Source organism: Crocodylus siamensis, chromosome 1, assembly GCF_052110815.1.
Source record: "Crocodylus siamensis isolate JL-2025a chromosome 1, ASM5211081v1, whole genome shotgun sequence".
Taxonomy (NCBI): domain Eukaryota; kingdom Metazoa; phylum Chordata; order Crocodylia; family Crocodylidae; genus Crocodylus; species Crocodylus siamensis.
In genome coordinates this window covers 117,948,040-117,967,737 of record NC_143395.1, presented here as the reverse complement: position 1 = coordinate 117,967,737, position 19,698 = coordinate 117,948,040, and positions in this window count along the sequence as shown.

The window sequence follows — 19,698 nt, the reverse complement described above, 5'->3', positions numbered from 1 at the left end:
CATAAGCTTATCTTAAAAAATGTAGGGGCCTGTTGGTTTCACATTTTTCTCTGCAATCATGAGGCCTAGACGTTTACTCTTCTTCCTTAATGAAACCTGAAGTCATGACTCTAGGAAAAACACCAAATATTGAGAAACTACAAAGAGCTGGAAACACTGCTATATTCTGAGTGTCCTATGTAATTGCTTATGGACGATGCACTGGCTGAAAGGATCCAGCTCTTTAGAGCTGAGGTATTGCTCAGACACTGAAAAGGAAGATGGATGATGGCCCCTCTGTGCATCCTAAATTTGTTTGGAAGTGTTTGCCACAGGTGGGGTTAAGACCACCACACACATGATGTCTCCTCCTGTCCTTCTCTACTTTCTCTTTGTACCCCTTTGATTCATTTTTGTCTCTGCTGCTGTTCTTAAGACTACACTACACTATTGTAATTTCCAGGAAGTAACATATCACCAGTGACACTGACTATACACAAAGTGCTGTCTAATGTATAAAAAAAAATTCTAAAGGCAAAACCCTGGATGAATGCAACCTTGTTCTCTAACGTCCTTCGGTCTTCTTAATCATGCTAGTTTATAACAAGAAGCAGAAAAACCCAAGCGATAGAACTCTGACTTTCAATATTGATGGTGCCTCTTAAAGATGGTTAATTATTAACAACTAATGATTAGTTAGGGTAGACTCTATCCTGGAGCTGTGACTCTGAAAGGGTCTCATGGGTCATGTTAGATAATCAATTGCCCGAGAGTTTCTGGTCTAATTCTTGGATGTATAAGCAGTGGGATAAGCACTGCCTAAGCACCCTGCTGGCTGGTGGAGTTGTTTAATCTGCATCGGGTTCTCAGGTTCACAATGCATGGGAAGAGTTAGGCCTAAGGAAGGATTCCCAAAACCTACCTAAGTCTTACCCAGGGGTGAAATGAAAAGGAAAAGGGTGAGGCTTGAGTGACAAACTCTGGCAAATGCCTCCCCCCTCCCCCCCCCCCCGCCCCCCCCCCCCCCCCCGCCAGAGTTTAGTCAGATCAGCTACATAATTGACCACAGCTGATTTTTCTTATCTGTAAAAAAACATGAGGGAAGGGGGTGGGGGAACCCCCCACAAACAGCAAATAGTCTTGTGATGTGGGACACTGAATTCTCTGCCTGATCTGGACTCAGGTCTCCCACCTCACTAGGGAGCACCCTAACCACCAGGAGACAGACAGGTCTCACCAGCACTCCCTGTGTGGTGGGCTGCCACTTGGTTTTGGTGTGATCAGAGCATGCCTAAAGGTCTGAGAAACCTATTTCAAAGCTTTGACTAGAACAGCAGAGCTACAAGCAAATCATTAACTGAGAGGTGAAATCAATTCATAGGTGGCGTTGTGTAGGTCATTGGTTCCCAGCCTCGGGGCGCGACCCAAATCAGGGACACAGGGGGTCCTCAATAGGGTCACGAAGGGCCTACACATACCCGCACATGCACACTCATGCATGTGGCCCAGAAGCAGCGTGCGGGAAAGGACTGCCATACACAAAGGGAGCAATGGTGGCTTCCCCGCTCCTGCGCCTGAGCTGCACTCCGCTCCCAGCAGCCCCCACGGTGCTGGGGTGGGAGGTCCTGTTGGTGGCCAATTTAGGGTTGCAGCATAAAAAGGTTGGGAACCACTGGGGTATGTGTTAAACAGCAGATGAGCAGAGGGTCGCAATGATATCAGTGCTGTCTGAGTGTTAGACTTACAAGTATAAAGAGACAAATGAGCGAACAAAGACCTATAAGAATCTGAGCCCAACTCCCATAAATGGGAGAAGAGTAGACGGCTCTTTGGTTACATAAGACGTCATCAGCTCCAATGGCTGAAAACTGAAGTCAGACAAATTTGGACTGAAACTAAAGTACATTTATAAATGCATGGGTTATTAAGCACTGAAGCAACTTGCCAAAGGTTGTAGCAGACACTCCATCCTTGAATTCTTTAAGTTAGAACCAGGTATCTTTTTAAAACGATACACCTTCTTCAACCAGAAATTATGGGTGTGATATAAAAATGATTCAGTGGATTTCTGTGGTCTGTAGAAGATCAGAAAAGATCATCAGAATTGCCTCATCTAGCCTCAAAATTCACAATTCTATGAAAACTGCCTGTGCAATATTTGTCTTCTTTAGTTTTTCAAAAGAAGATGGTGAGGTAGGGCAATGGTTCACTTTTCATTGTTGTGTTTGAAGTCCTGGCTTCATGACAGCGATGGAATAATTTTGAGGCTGCAGGAACTGGGAGCTGGAACTCCAGAATTATCTTCCTGGTTCTGTTTCTAAGTTCACTCTGTGGCCCTGTACCTCAGATTCCCCATCTTTATAATAAATGAAAATGGAGCACCTTGCAGGGTTGCTGCGAAGCTAAATGCATTACATCTCACAAAGGACAGGTTCAAGCTCAAATGAAAGATGCTGGAGAAGTGCATATTACCATAATGAATCTATGGTTGCTAAGGGTTCGATGGTTGTCACTATACCAAAGAATTTGGCCACTGAGGGTGCTGGAAGACGTTCATTTAATGGCACAATGGGATCTGATCCCAGATCCCAACAGTTGCACATCCTGGCAAGCTGAAAGCCACACACAGTACAGCCCATCAGTTAAGTGAGTGGAGTCAATTGTCTGCCCCCTCCACCATTCCCCCACTCAGCAAATTCAGATGCAGGGTGACTTTTAAAGGTCCCAGGGTGCTGGGGCGCCAGAACTGGGGTGAGTGCTATGTTCCATGCCGCCTAGGGCTCTGCTTGTCTGCACACACCCTAGCCCGTGCTGAAGCAGCCCCGGGAGCAGCTGATACCAGCTGCCTGCACCAATGCACAGTGCAACCCAGGAGCTGGGGGACAGGCAGAGCATAGTGCAGCCGAGTGGCTGCAGGCTGCTGACATTGGCTGCTCCCAGGGCAGCTGCAGCCGGGGCTGGGGTGAGTGGAGTTACAGCCCTTTCCCCTTCCCCCACAGACTTACCTGCTTGGGCGGGGCATCTATGCTGATCACATAAAAGCGAATTACCTTGCATGGGTCTAAATTTGCTTATCATATAAGAGTGAATTTGCATGCAAAGAACCTGCATAAATCAAGGGAAACCTGTACCTCTCTCTTCTTATCCCTCTTAGTTTCTCTTCCATCTACTTGTCACTCCTGCCCAAATATAGATTCCTGTAAGTGGATTTTCTCTTATTTTTCCAGGCAGCATTTTTGTTGGGTGTACCTACTTCTATTCCATCTCATTTAGCTGTTGCTATCTCCATATGGTCTTGAGCCTTGATTGCCATTTCCCACAAAGGACAGGAAAGGCAAAAGTCTAGGAGTAAGGAATGACTGCAAAGGTACACATTAATCTAGCTGGGTACAGGATGAGACCTAGCAGTTCTACTTACTGCACTGTACTTCCAGTCTGTCACAGGCTCTGGTCCTTTTTGTCCCAAAAGTGATTCTCTCTGTATCTGTCCTAGAGTTATCACTCACAAAATGGAATCTTTATTCAAAAGAGCTATAACCACATTACTACAAGTAATGCATGCCACATATGTGCAACTTTGCTCAGGTGAGTAAAATTATGCACATGCATACATGTTTGCAGGATTAGGGCTTAATGCTGTTAGAGAGCAGGCATTTCCAGGCTTTCCAGCTTTGTAGCTGTACAAGAAAGAATTTAAACTGCATGCTATTTTTTATTTTTTCTCACAGGGAATCTATTTTTGACAGTTCCAGATGCTCACGTGCATACAGACACTTATGGGCACACACATGCAGATAATACAATATTTATATATTTTGCAGCTGAGAAAGAATTCTACCAAAGAAGGGTACTGTGCTAAAGAAAAGAGGCAATATAATAAGCTGAATGGTAATTACCTTTTCAGCAATGCTGAGAAACCTTATCATATCTTTCTTTTAGAATGCCGTTAACTTTCTCAGAGGTTATGAGTTATTAATTATTTTCTTACAGAGTGGAGAAAGACAGCTCTATAAAAGTCCCTTTGGTATTAACTTAAGCAAAATCTATATTCAGATTGCTAACTTGAACTTCAGCCTCATGGAACTCCCATGATGCCTTGGTTTATTAAACCCTGATTTAGGTTTCACTAATTCCACAAGCAAACTTTCAAAATATAAACTCAACAATTCACAAAGGAACTGAGTGGAGAGAGGTAGAGGGGGTGGGGAGGAGGAGGAGACAGTCAATTTAAAACATTACCTGGATTTTCAAAGCGTTTTGCTTAGCATACCACTGAATTTTCATCAAACCCACATTTGCATAAAATGTAATGACTACTGTCAACACAAGCAACACCAGCACTGTAGCAATCAAGTCTCTATTTATGTTACAAACTCTGATATCCCATTATTACCAGTTTTAAATTAAAAAACCCCATCATTCTGATGCATAAAGCGGTTCGTTTCTCTGGAGGCCACCAAAATCACAGACACACACTCATTAGATGGCACAAAAGGTGTATTTGCAAATAGGGTCAGAGCAGAGTCAAAAACTCAGATTACTCTGAACCCACCAAGGAATTTTGCAGGCTGTATTTATCTTTTTCCTCCTGGGCACGTATGCAGAAACAGGAACTCTTACAGCTCACTTCCGTTTCATACAAGCATACATGTGGTTACATCACTACATATATCGCATGTATATTATAATTAACTACTTAAGTATGCAGGGCGGAGAGGTAAATATGCATCAGCTAATTAAGCATGCTCAGAGACTACTATAGGTCACCAAGAGTTTAAACCCCCCCGCTTTCAAGGACACAGTCAATTGAATTCCAGCTTCTGTAATCTGCATGAGAAAGGCTAGGGAGAAGCTGGGGGAGAGTCTGTGATTTAGTATAAGAAGAGCTGTGGCAAGGCTGGGCAAGGAAAAAAGTCCTTGGCAGTGTTTCTTTCTTATCAGGTGCAAGATGCAAGCTGTGCATTTCTAACAATACTCCATTTCTAACAATTCAGACAAAATATTACTCTACACACACATAGCAAACTATTTTGCCCACAGGCTTGAAAGGAAGGTAGAAAATTGATCTAGTTTCAAAACTCCAAGAAGTGCTCAGAACCTGTATTACAGAATCTACAGGGACCTAGATAGAAGCAGACCATAATGCCAAAAGCACTTACCCTCGAGGTTATTTTTCTCCCCATTTATTATTAAAATCTTTATTTTTCTGTTATAAAAACAAATAAAAAAGACTTAGTTTTCAGCTCTAGATATAACCTTTTCTTTCAAAATGGATAGCCCCATGTTGAGTCACTCTGTGCCCCAGACAGCACCCTGCTCCCCCAGAAAATAGAGCCCAGTAGGACCAGCATGTCAGGAGCCGGGAGGAGCTGGGCACAGGCAATTTGCCCACAAAAGGACAACGTGTCTTGCAACAAAACACACATGCAGGGGTATGCACTAAGGCACAAAATAGCAGCACAAATTTGTGCTGCTACTATTTGTGCCACTGCAAGCACACACCCCTGCTTGTTTGGATGTGGCCTAAGGGCATATTTCTGTGACACAAAGCTATGCCATACAGAGATACCTAACCTATCTTGGCTACTTGGAAGAAGCATAGCCAGATTAGCATGAGGCTGTGCCCAAGATAATATAACCTGTTTTTCAACAGGGTTCTGCTGAGGGAAGTGTAGTAATAAGGCTTTGGGGACAGTCCCTCACAAGGGGATGTCTTATCACGTGAAGAATTTGAACATGACCTCTGGAGAGGAAGGAGAAATCAAGATGCAGGCAGCCACACTGTCTGTGCTAGAGGAACCCTGTGCTGTGGTATCATCAAGCAGGTGAAACAGTTTTCAACTGTATTAGCAATGTCCTGATTGATCCTTGGCCAACACATCACCTCTCTTGCTTGCTTCTTGCATTTCTCAATACCTAAGTGTCCCTCGTGGATCTTCTAGCATTCCTCTTTGGAGGGTCCATGGTATTACAACTTTACTGCCTTTGAAAATAACTCCTTCAATGATGGAAAGTTCATGTCAGCAATTCCAGTAGTCCCGCACATGCAAGTCACAGGTACTCCTGTCCTCTGGCTAAGCTTAAATTCTCTTTTCTTTCAGGATCCCTAATGAATGGTCCTTCTCAGTTTCTTCTTTTATTTGTTGTAGCCTCCTGTCTGAGATGAAAAGTAAACTAACAATCAAGTCAACGTAGGCTTGCATCTCTGTTTTGGAGGTCTTTTCTGCTTGTCCAGGAGAAGCATATGGCCCTGGACAGCGCATGCACTGTAAGCAGAAACTGGCTGGGTGTGTAGTTCACAACTAAGTCATACTTCTGCAGCTGAATCGTCGTTCTTTGAATCCTTAAGATGCAGTCGTTCAGAGACTTGCGAAACAGTGCTATCAAGGGCTTGTGGTCTGTTTCTACATTCACTTTCTGTCCATAAATATATTGATTGAATCTCTGGCATGCAAACAAAATTCCTAACAACTCTTTGTCAATCTGTGCATACCCGCTTTCTGCCTCAGTTAGTGATTTAGATGCAAACACAACAGGTTGCCATTGGCTGTCAAAATTCTACAGTAACACAGCACCTAATCCCAACTGTGAAGCATCTGTTGATGTTAGGGGTATGCAAAGTGGGCCCTATTCGATTTAAATTCAGATTTGGCCTGAATCAGGGACAGTGATTTGATTCGTTCTTTCAGATTGCTGTCCCCAATTCGATTTGGCCAAATCTGAACCTGAAGATTCGATGCTGATTGGGAAAATCAGTGATTCAGACATAGACACAGCTTTAAATGTTTTTTCTACATTTCTTGAGGTACCAGCACGGCTTGTGAACGCTGCGATGCTGGGGTGCGTGGAGCGTCCCACAGGAGTGCAGGGGGGCCTCCATGTGCTCGGCAGCAAACCCAGAAGTGGACCAGAAGTACTTCCAGTCCACTTTCAGGTCCTCTGGGGAGCACACTGGGGGGCTCTTCTGCACCCCTCTAGCTCGGTGATCGGCCACAGGGAACCCCGGTTCCCCCCCCAGACCCAGTCATCGCCCTGGGGGAGTGCAGGGGGTCCCCCTGCATGCTCTCTGGCAGACCAGAGTCTTGTCCACTTCTGAGCACTCTGGGGAGCCCCCCATGCTCCTGACCTGCCTGCTACCTAGAGGTATGTAGAGGTATGTCTATATCTGAATCTCCAAATCTTTCCAAGTCTCTCCGAATCAATTTGGAGGGTTCTGATTTGATTCAGAGAGATTAAAGGGTCCTCTGATTCAATTCAGATTTGGAGATTCAGACACCGAATTGGGCCGAATCTCCGCCGAATCGAATCAGGGACCAAAGCTTCACACAGCCCTAGTTGATATCTGTATTGGTTTGCCAGGGGTATAGAATTTTAATACAGGTTCTTGTATTAACTGCTGCTTCAGTGCCTTCAATGCTTCCTCCTGTTCTGGATTCCAGCACCATTCATTTTTACTCTCAAGAAGCATCCTTAGAGGTACAGCTGTTGTAGACAGGTTTGGCATGAACCTTCCAAGATCATTTACCATTCCCGAAAAGTATTACAAGTCTTTTTTGACACGGGGGGTGTGGCATCATTTCAATAGCCTGAATTTTTTTCTTTTCCGGTTTCACCCCTTCTCTAGAAATAATGTCTCCCACAAATGTCAATTCTGTAGCTCCAAAAACACATTTCTGTCTATTGAGTTTCAAATTTGCAGCCCTAGTTGCCTTCAACACCTCTTGGAGCCTTTGGTCATGCTCTTCCTTGATGAAGCCCCAGATGATGATATCATCCATACAGGTGTATACGCGTGGAATAAGCTTATAAATCATATGTATAGTTTTGTGATACACCTCTGGAGCTGAAGCTATACCAAAAGGTAAATGCAGAAATCTATACCTTCCAAATGGAGTACTGAATGTACATAATTTATCACTTGCCTCTCTTAACTTCAGCTGCCAGAATCCCGAAGAAGTATCTAATTCACTGAAGAACTACACATTTGCAAACTGAGCCATAATCTCTGGTGGGCAACATAAAATTTTCTTTCTTTATGGCCTTATTGAGATCCCTTGGATCCAAGCATATCTGCAGCTGTCCATTAATCTTCTCCACAATAACTAGGGAGTTCACCCACCCTGTTGGCTCCCCCACCTGGGCTTCTTCCATCCTTTTTAGCTCTGCCTTTAGTTTATCATGGAGGGCATAAGGCACCTTTCTGCATGGGTGTATAATTGGGGGGGACCTGTTTATTTATCTGAATTGTATGTTCTCCTGGTAAGCAACCAAGGCCTTGAAACAAATCTTGATATTCCAAGATAAGGGCTTCATAACCCGAGCTAGAGTGTTCTAATGCAAGCACCCGCTTAACAAAATTGAGCTTTTCACAAGCTGCTGGGCTCAGAATAGGCGTCACCTCCTTAAGTACTATAATGAATGAAAGATTGTACACCACATTTTTATGTTTGATGCAGGCTAAACACTTTCCCTTGACCGGTATCTTTGCTCCTGCATAGGCAGTTATGGTTATTTTTGTAGGCCTCAGTTTTGGTTTACTTTTCAGCCTTTTATACTCTTGCTCCTGTAAAATGTTCACCTGAGCCTGTGTATCCAGTTTGAATGGAATCATCTCATGCACTGCCAGTGGCAGGATCCAGTCCTCAGTAACTCTGTTTGATTCTAATATATCTATATAATACTTTGGCTCTAGAGTATCTTCAGCCATATGCACCTGAACTTTATGGGCTTGCACTTTGTAACATTCGGCAAATTGATTATTCTTACCACAATGAAAACAGAGCTTTCCAAATGCAGCACATTGTTTGGAACCATGCTGCATTCCACACCGGGTTCGTGCTTGCCTATATTCCATCTGCCCTTAGTAGTAGTTGTGGTAGCTGGGGCGACCTCCATGTGAAGTGGCCTTTTCTGTCTGTCTTTACTATCTACTGCATAGACAGTGCTCTCAGGTGCATTCAGCTCTTTGATCTGAGCCTTTACAGTTTCAGCTGCTCTAAAGATCTATATAGTTTTTTCTAGGGATAGGTCTCCTTTCCATAGCAGCTTCTCTCTTAATCCATTGTCTATAATGCCACAGATTATTCTATCCCTGATCAGAGAATCTGTTGCGCCCCCAAAAACACAGGTCTTGCTGAGACTTTTTGACTCTGGGATATAGTGCTCTATGCTTTCATCTGGTTTTTGCATGCACATAAAAGATTATGTCTTTCAAAAGTCTAATTAGATTTTGGCACACAATAATCTTCAAATTTGTTCAGTATCTCATTTAACTTCATGTTGTGGCCTGGAGCAAATGTAAAGTTGTACACCTCAAGTACTTCTTCCCCTACCACAGGCAGGAAAATGGATGATTTAACTTTATCAGTTTTCTCTTCTGCTCCTACAGCTGCTAAATACAACAAAAATCTTTGTCTAAATTTTCTCCAATTCTCAGCTATATTGCCTGACAACAAAAGGCAAGAAGGGGCTTGTAACGCATCCATGTTTAACTGTGTCTCTGAACTGGTTACACTTCTGCCTTGCAGGGAGGGTACTGTACTTGCAGAGGCCTTTGTTCCTTGCTGAGTGTAGCTTCCAGGCCCTGAATTACCAGCTTTCTGCTAGGGATAATGCTGCGGTTCCATCTGATCTTCCCTATTCACCACTTCTGACACCATGTAATGATGTAGACTGCGCAGTGATTAAGGACAACTATGAATGAGGAAGAGAACAGACTCTGCCAGCAGGCAGAACTGCTAAAGACTCACCCTGTTCCACACAGGGCCTGAGAAGGTGGGTGCCGATCTCTTTACGTGGAACTCTGGGGTTATTTAATAGTTACTGATTATTACTCTTTGTATCTGGAAATGTGTACACTGCAATGTACCAGCAGTAGCTCAGTGATAGCTTGCTTGAAGGCCATATTTGCAGGCATGGAATTCCAGATAAAGTATTCAGAGATAAGGGGCCACAGTTCTCCAGTGCAGAGTTTAGGCAATTTGCCATGGACCGGGATTTTCATCATACCACTTCAAGTCCAATTATCCCAAATTGAATGGTTTGCAGAGCGATCCCTTCAGACAGTGAAAAACCTCATGAAAAAAGTATTGGACAGTGGAGGGGATTTGTATAAAGCACTACGGGCTTATCATAGCACACCTCTGGACAATGGCTGGTCTCCGACACAGTTGTTAATGGGCTGATGGATATGGTTACTATTACTAACACCTTATTGGAAATTCCTAACACAGTAGCCACAAGGAGAATGAAAGAAGATCAGAAGAAGAAACAGAAATATTACTTTGATACAAGAGCTCGTGAGCTTTCACTACTAAAGCCAGGTGATAGAGTTTATCTGAGGAATTACTAGTCAAGAGCATGAGACTAGCAGGGTACGGCGAAACAGCTGGTGCACCCACAGTCCTATCTAGTTCAGACAGATCAAGACAGCATACTTCGACGTAATCAATGAGACCTACTCAGCTCTCAGATATCAGCAGGAGATACAGACTTGGATCAGCCTTAGTTAACAGTTCCTAGTTCCTCATCATCATCCTCATAAGGTGAAGATACTAATGATCCAACAGAGAGCCCCCAAACCTCCAATGAGGAGCTGATACTCCGGCGATCCAGGAGACAGGTGCAACAGCCAGAAAGGTTCATAGAGGTCTGTGAATAAGTTAAAGGGACCTGAAGAATAGGACAGTGAGTGGTAAAGGCTCACTCCAGTGTAAAGTGCTGGTAACCTCTCCTCTGTAGGTTAAGGATTGTTTGGTGTGGTGGGGGTTTTGTCTCGTATTGTTATTGTGTTGTTGTTGTGGAGTACTTGTTGTTATATTGTAATGTTTATTTTTATTTTAAAAAGGGCGGAGGGGAGATGTAGTGATAAGGGTTAGACTTTGGAGATATTCCCTTACAAGGAAATGTCTTATCACGTGAAGAATTTGAACATGATCCCTGGAAAGGAACGAGAAGTCAAGATGGAGGCAACCACATGGTCTGTGCTAGAGGAACCCCATGCTGTGGCATCATTAAAGGTCTGTTCTCTTCCTCATTCATAGTTGTCCTTATTCACTGTGGGACCTAGATCATTACAGGAAGCAGAACATTTACCCCACTGTACTGCTTCTGGTACCTGAGCCAAAAATTCAGAGCTAGTTTTGGTATCTATACACAGCACTACATTCTGCAATTGAGACAAACCCTAAATAAAAGTGTAGCAGTCTGGTGGTTCTAATTCATTCCTGCCTGGTACTCCTGCACACATGTCCCGCTGGCCACCACTCCATCTTCATGAACTCAGCATGCCCCTCTCATCCTTCTCTGAATTCATTTTCCTTAAAAGCAAGTTCATCATGTTATGACAAACTCTTCTTCTCATGGCTAAGCCCAGAGAAACCTCTTGTTGAAATCTTACATGCTCTGGGGGATAGAAATCTGATGTACAATATAGCCTGGTATGTCACTGGAAGTTGTGCAAAGGTACCAGTGAGTTTGCCACCTAGGTAAGTAAGGCAGCATGAAAAAACAGGGGTAGTAGATAGAGAGACTGAGAGTGGCCAGGTAGAACATAAACCAAATGTTTCCACGCACGTTCCTAAGCAAAGGCATTATGCACAAAAGAAGAACTAGAAAACAAATAGCAGAAGAACTTAGAGGACAAGAACGATACTGGGGGAATGAATAAGAGAGGACAGAATAGGGGGAAAGGTATAGCTTGGTTGGAAATACATGCTTAGGGAAACTGGAGCTATTGAGGAAAAAAATATCACTGAGGGACAGCTTTTCAAGAGCTAACTTTCACTTATCCATGGAGAGACACTTAGAATCATAGGGCTGGAAGGGACCCCGAAGGATCATCAGGTCCAGCCCCCTGCATGACCAGGAAAGACATCTGGGGTCAGATGACCCCAACCAGGTGACCGTCCAGTCTTCGCTTGATGACCTTTAGGGTAGCTAATTGCACCACCTCTGGGGGGAGCTTGTTCCATAGTCTGGACACCCTAGTTGTAAAAAAGTTTTTCCTAACATTCAGCCTGAAACTATCTTCCAAGAGTTTGTGGCCATTGCTTCTAGTTTTCCCCCAGGGCGCCCTGGTGAACAGTTGTTCACCAAGCCCCTGATATACATCTCTGATATAGTGGTAAGCCACAATCAGGTCCCCTCTCAGCCTTCTTTTCTTTATGCTGAAGAGTCTGAGATCCCTCAGCCTTTCCTCGTATGGCTAGCCATGCAAGTCCTTGATTATGCGGGTAGCCCTTCTCTGGACTCTCTCAAGCTTTAGTATGTCCTTGTTGAAGTGCAGTGCCCAGAACTAGATGCAGTACTCCAGCAGCAGCCACACCAATGTTGAGTAAAGTGGGAGAATCACTTCTTTGGATTTACTGGACATGCATCGATTGATGCATGCCAGAGTTTTATTGGCCCTAGCAGCTACTGCGTCTCATTGCTGGCTCATAGTCTCATAGTCATGCTGGGGTCTATTGTTGCCCCTAGATCCCTTTCATTTGTAGTGCTGGTTAGGCTAGTGATGCCCAGCCTGTAGGCATGTTGGGCGTTCTTCCTTCCCAGATGAAGCACTTTGCATTTCTCTATGCTGAACCTCATCTGGTTATGTTCTGCCCAACATGCCAGCCTGTCTAGGTCTGCTTATATCTGCAGCCTACCTGCAGGTGTGTCCACACAACCCCATATCTTGGTGTCATCCGTGAACTTGGCCAATGGGCTTTTCACCCCATCATCCGGGTCATTGATGAAGATATTGAACAGCACTGGGCCAAGTACCAACCCCTGGGGTACACCGCTGCCCACATCTCACCAGTACAACACCAGTCCATTCATTTGGGCTCTTTGTGTCCTACCCCACAACCAGTTTTGCACCTACTTGATCGTCCCATAGTTGAGCCCGATATCATCCAGTTTTCTGATCAGTACTTTGTGGGATACCAAGTCAAAGGCTTTCTGGAAGTTGAGGTATATGATGTCAACAACTTTTCTCATCCAAATGATGAATCACCTGGACATAGAAAGAAATGAGGTTGGTCAGACAAGACCTGCGTGTGATGAAGCCATGGTAGCTGTCATTCATTATCATCCCTTCTGCAAGTTTGTCACATGTAGCCTCTTTGATGAATGTTTCTAAGATTTCCCCTGGAATAGAAGTTAAGTTAATTGGCCTGTAGTTTACCAGGTCTTCACACTTCCCCTTCTGGAAGATGGGCACAGCATTGACCCTCTTCCTTTCCTCTGGGATTTCTCCAGAGGCCCATGATTTTTGAAAGACCTTTGGCAGGGGCTCTGGATTACTTCGGCCAACTCTTGCAGCACTCTTGGGTGGAGTTCATCTGGTCCTGCTGATTTCTATGTGTCTAATTTCTTTAACTGGTCATACACCAGTTCTATGGCAATGGTGGGAATGGTGTCAATCCCGTCCACCTCGTTCTGTGCCTTACCTGGCATGTTGTTCCTATTGGTCTTGCGAAAGACCGAGGTAAAATAGTCATTTAGGAGTTCCATTTTTTCCTGAGTGGTAGTGACCAGGTATCCTGAGGCATTGAGCAGCAGCCCCACACTCCCATTAGTTTTTCTTTTAGTCCCTATGTAGCTAAATAAGGACTTCTTATTGTTCATGATTCTTGCAGCTAGTTTTAGTTCAGTTTCTGCCTTAGCTTGCCTACTCTGTTTTCTACAAGTGTGGGCCATTGTCAAGTAGTCTTCCTCAGAGGCTGTCCTAAGCTTCCATTGTTTGTACACCTCTTTTTCTGTAGGAGGGCTGCAACTTCCCTACTTAGCCAAGAGGGTTTTTTGACCCTCCTGCTACTTTTTTTCCATAAGGGAATGGATTATCTCTGAGCCGTAAGGATTGTATCCTTAAGGAACAACCATTCTTCTCGTGCTCCCTTTATCTATGGTCCTTGGTCTCTCCGGGCATTCTCTACTAGTGACCTGAGCTTATTAAAATTTGCCTTTTTGAAGTCTAAGACTTCGAGCCTGGTATCTGTTTCTCAGCCTTGTGACAGACCATGACTGTAATGATTTCATGGTCACTATTGCCTAAGCTGCCCTCTATGTTTAAGTTGGTCACCAGGCCATCCCTTTTGGCCAAGACCAGGTCAAGAACTGCATTGCCTCTAGTGGTCTGTGCACCTCCTGAGTCAAAAAAAGCTCTTTGGTGCTCGTCAGGAAGGATTGTGATTGATCCGAGCTGGCCGAGCACTCTTCCCAGGAGATGACAACCATGTCCCATGCATGCGCGGCCTCCATTAGCTCATGGGTGAATGCTAAATCAAGTTCCTCCCCTTGATTAGGCAGCCTGTAGTATACACATACAGTCAGGTCTTCTCGCCATGCCTCCCCCAGAGCTTGACCCAGAGGGTTTCAAGCTGTTCTTCTTTGGGTCCAACATCGCCTTGTAGGGAGGTGTACTGCTCCTTCACATAGAGGGCAACACCCCACCTCTCTTCCCTACTGTCACGGGGTGGGGCCTAGGAGTGGCCGTAATCCATGTAGCGCCCCCCTACCATGTCAATTAGGCAATCCAGCACCCTCTATCCTCGCCCGCCACGTCTTTGCTGGTAAATGTTCAATTAGGGAGGCTGCCTTTTATCTCCTAATCCACGGTATTTGGCGAACTATCCCCTGTTCCGTATGGGGTGACTTGATACACCCCAGTCTTAAGGTCTATGCATGCCTCCTACCTCCCCTTTAGCACGCCCCAAGCCTCGCTGCTCTTCCAGACGTTGTCATGTCCTTCTCTTCTCTGCACCCTGCCCAGCACCCCTGGGCTTGTCACGCAACTGACGCCCCTCTCTGATGCCCTCAGGCTTGTCACGCAACTGACGCCCCTTGCCTGGTGCCCCCTGGGCTTGTCACGCAACCGACGCCCCTCTCTGATGCCCTCAGGCTTGTCACGCAACCGACGCCCCTTGCCTGGTGCCCCCTGGGCTTGTCACACAACTGACACCCCTATCTGGTGCCCTCGGGCTTGTCATGCAACCGACGCCCCTCTACTCATTAGCCCTATTGGGCCTACTGGTGGTGCTTTTACCCACTGGGGTCGGCGGCCTAAACCTTTCCTGGCCCCTCTGGGTTCCTGTCAATAATAAGTGTCCAATTAGGCTCAGGCGACCTAAACTTACCTGGCCTCTCTGGCCCTTTTGGATCCTGTCAATAATATGTGTCCAGTTAGGCTCAGGAGGCTGGAGCCTTACCTGGCCCCTATGGGTTCCTCGGGGTTCCTATTACTGCGGAAACCCTCTGGAACGCCTTCTAGGCCGCACTCCTCCTGGGGTGACTGTCAATCATGCATGCCCCTCCTGGGGTTGCTTCTTGCTACCCGTGCCCCGCCTGGGGCCTCTCTTCAACACATGCCTGCTCCCACGGCTTCTCGGCACCTTCCCTGGGCTCTATATAGCCACGGATTCGCCCTCACTGGGCTAGTTGTGTTTATAGCACCCACCCTAGGCTTTCACTCGTGTGGCTCCCACACCTGGAGCCCAACATGAGTCCCTACAGGCTTCACTCTGGTGTTAGGACCCTCGGGCGGGGTCCTCTGCCCTGCTCGGGTCTCTCACTATCACCCATACAGGGCTACCCGCTGTGCCGCCTCAGCACTGAACAGCTGTGTCATCCCAGGCACCACTCGTTTGCCCACACAGGGCACCGGGAACCCCTAAGCAACTGGGGAGCTCCCGTGAGGCCTCCTCACACCCCTACAGCCTCACCCGGTCCTCCGGTGTTTACACAACAAACTAAACGGAAACATAAGCCCACAGGCCATAACCCAACAACCAGCTTCCCCGCTCAAACATAGGAACTAAGCTCCCTTGGCTCTCTAACAATACCCTCCCCATCAGGGTTCTTGCCACCCTCACCATGCAGTAGCCACCAGGGTGATCAGCCTGCAGCCGTCGGCTCCGTTCTGCTCAGGTCTGCTGCCGAGCTCCTGCACACCAAGCTGCCAGAAGGGAACTGCTCCTCCACAGAGCTCCTGCTCCTACAGCTGCCAAAAGGGAACTGCCAGCTAGGCTCCGGCCTGGGCTGTTTATAAAGGCCTGGCCCTGCCCCCTTCTGGCCACCTAACCAACACGGTTGCCCCAACACCTACCCAATCCTTTCTGTGAAGGACATATCCCTTTATGGCTATGCTCCAGTCATGAGAGGAGTCCCACCAGGTCTTCGTGATCCCTACTAGATCATAGTGCCCAGTGGAAAGCAGGAGAACTGGTTCCTCCTGCTTGTTCCCCATACTTCTGGCATCAGTGTACAGTCCCAGCCAATCTGAGACATATGCTCATCATATGTATGGTACATATGCACTCAGTTCATTACCTACACATAAGACAACTAGGAAAATCTGTTGCTAATGGCCTACTGATAAAGTAAGGTTACATTCTAATCACATAAAAGAAAAAGAAATTAATAAGAGCTCATGCATAGTCAAAAATAAAGGACAGGTCATTCAAAAGACATCTAGGGACAGTCACAAACTCAGAACTCATCTACTGAGGCATAAGCAAAGGTAACTGTGAAGTGACTGAATATTCTGATTCCCAGGCTCAGAGACAATCAGTGCTCAGAGACAAATGACTAGGAACAATAGAAACCTGTTCGCAAGGTATTAAATATCATTGCTTGATAATGCAACATATCCTTTGTATGTCTGATCCACTCTTCTGTCTCCACTGGTGACTGAAATGTGATGCTTCTGAGCAAAGGTGACCTTTATTTCTAGCTAGACCCTTCCTCCCTATACACCCTTCCAGTTTATTCTGTGACTTTTTATGACCTCTGGAGATTTAAGCTTATGCCGTGAACCATGAGATTTGATTATCTTTTTCATTAACTTAGCTCAAATAGCCACAAATGTTATTACTGGTTGTAAACTAGTTCTTTTTAAATCCAACAATGCAGTATGTAGCTGAATTACATTCTGTGGCAGTGAATGACTATACACTGCATACAACAGTACTTTCCTCTTTTTCTTCTAAACATGCAGTCCTTCAATTTCAAGTTACCCTTTACTCCTATACTAGAGGACAAAAGAATGGACCAAATCTAAAATTATCTATAAATATGACTGAATAGAAACATTGCTTTTGTATGGTTTACAGAGCTGTACAAATCACAATTCACAAATTCTAGTACAACAGCAAGGGATTCTATAAAAATTTTTATGATTCCTGAAAGTAACTCAAGTTTAAGTACAAAGTAATTTGCCCAAAAAGTTCATATTAGAAATGTGACATTTACTCTTTGGGTGCTGTTACAGGCAACAAGCATGCCTACAACTTTAGACACATGAATAATCTGGTTGAGGCTAGTGGGAGTTACTCACTGAAGCAAAGACATTTACCTGAATAAACATTTTCAGGACCAGGCTCTTCAAATGTTTCAGAATTTCAGTCAGGGAGCAGAAACCATCCCATGATTTAGACAAACAGCCACAAAGCATAAATCATGAGTCATCCAAGTGAAAAGATGATGAATGGCCCACAGTACTCAATTGTTGGGTGAATATGAATGCAATAAATATGGAGCTATATGTTGTTTTTGCACAAATTATGCTGTATGTACACAGTCATGTATAGAGACAGATTGTTCTTAAGTATATTTCTTTCTTTGACTGCTGTTTATCGGGTTGCTTTTTAAAAGCGCCTGATTGTATTTGTCTGCAAGGGGGGAAAAAAAGGAAAGATGAAGCACCCCTGTTCTCCTGTGTACAGGTTCCCATATTGCAAGGCACCATGTCAGGAACAGATCAGCCTTCTGGGGGCCCTGTACTCTCTCCAACACAGATAGGGGAGTGTGGGATGAATGTTTCTGCCCCACCCCAACCTGCTGAACATAACCTATGGGTAACTTATGCTACATACAAAGCAGGTCAGGTACTGAGAGCAGTGTAGGCATGGCAACACCAACTAGTAGTACAGGTTGTACAAACATGCCTGGGACCCTGGGTACATACTCAAGCATCCAGACTATACTGAAAGTCACGTTGTCACAGCTTTACTGCTATTTGGTACCCAAAATGGCTAACTTAAAGCTAGCACAGGTACCTGTCCTCCCTGCAATCACATCTCTGAATGAAATGCAGTGTGGGACTCTCAACCTTGACTTGCTCTTACTTAAAGCTTGTGACAAAGCCACAATATAGACGGCAATGAGTGGCCTTTGAAAACAGTAATACAATATTATACGACTAAGAGAGGGATTAAACAAATGAAAACATAGGCTGTTTGTAGCTACAGAGATGTGTGTTGCCACTACCTTTTTTTAAAGTAAAAATTTCTACCACTCCTGAGAGAGGTAAAAAGCCTGCCACACAAGCCTGTGCCAGAACCATTTAACCTTCAGGGACAGTCCATCACTTGACTCCAGAGTCACCGCTCCTGAACAATAAAACTTTAAAAACTGACTTGAACATGAAATTGAGGAGGAAGAAATCATCCACAGACTGGATTGTGTTAAGGATGGTTTCAACAGGGACTGTAGATCCTGACCACCATACCTGAATAAGTTTTTATAAGTGGCTATGTCCCTCAGTGGGTAAACAGCTTTGCTTAGTCCCTTGTGATCTCTTTAACCCACCTTTGCCTGTTTCAGCAATCTTCTCCCTCTTCTTCTATCCATTGTACTTTGACTAATATATTCCTTTTTATTTAGTACCTCTGCTCTCTGAAACTAGCATCGGACAAAACAGGCTATAAACTATGCAAGCTGTGTGAAATAATCTATAAGCAGTCTATAAACCAACCTGCCCTTCCTTCTACCTCTCTTGAGCAAGGGATCTCTCTTTCTGATGATCCCTAGACTTTTTTTTCTGCCATAATCACAGGGAAATGGTGTTGCATTCAATGCTGCTGCAACGAGGCAGTGGAACAGGTGTACACACGATGTTTAGTCAGCACTCCAAAGCCATCGCTAGTTATGGATATGTACATTTTAGTGCACTAAATTAACCACCGCCTTTTCTTTGACTTCCTTTGCTGCCTCAAGCTGCTCTTGAATGTGTAAAAACTCATATGGAAAGATTCATTTTTAGATATTAAGCTTATTAATCTCTTAATTTCACATATAAGTATCAGAAAAAAATCTTCATTTTTTTAAAAACACATAGAGCAATTTTATCCTCTCTATCCCCCTTTAAGTTTCAGAGAAAAACCCTGAACTTCCTTCTCTGTCAAAGAGCAGGGATAGTATCCCTCACTGAAGTATCTCAGCTCCTCCCAAAATGATAACGTGAGCATCAGTTCTCATTCTTCGTCCCAAGCCTATGAGGTGTGTCTGCCTTTCCTTTTTTCACAGCCCTCTCAGCCTCCATGCAGTTTCACTCAGACAGTCACACCATCACAAATGATCAGCCAAACGTAGCAGCAAGCAGCTTCCCCTTCCCTGCAGCACCTCTGTAACATCACCAGCAGAAGCATTACATACATTATCTGGTAAGTAATAGTAGTAGCTAAGCAGTTAATGGCCAAATTGCTTTCAGTTCATTTGTACCAGGAAAGAGTTTGTCTCTTCATTGATTCCCATCTCACCCTGCTATTTCTTATGTGGGAAATGAAGAGCAAAGTGCCAACACACATGCTGTAAGTCAGACTGCATATCATATCTGCCTGAATGTTGAGCATATGTACAAGACTATCAGACACCATGGCCACAATTTTCAGAAGTGGGAAGTGATACTAAGAGGCAAGAATTCTTGTGGATGATATATTTTATTGGACCAACTGTATG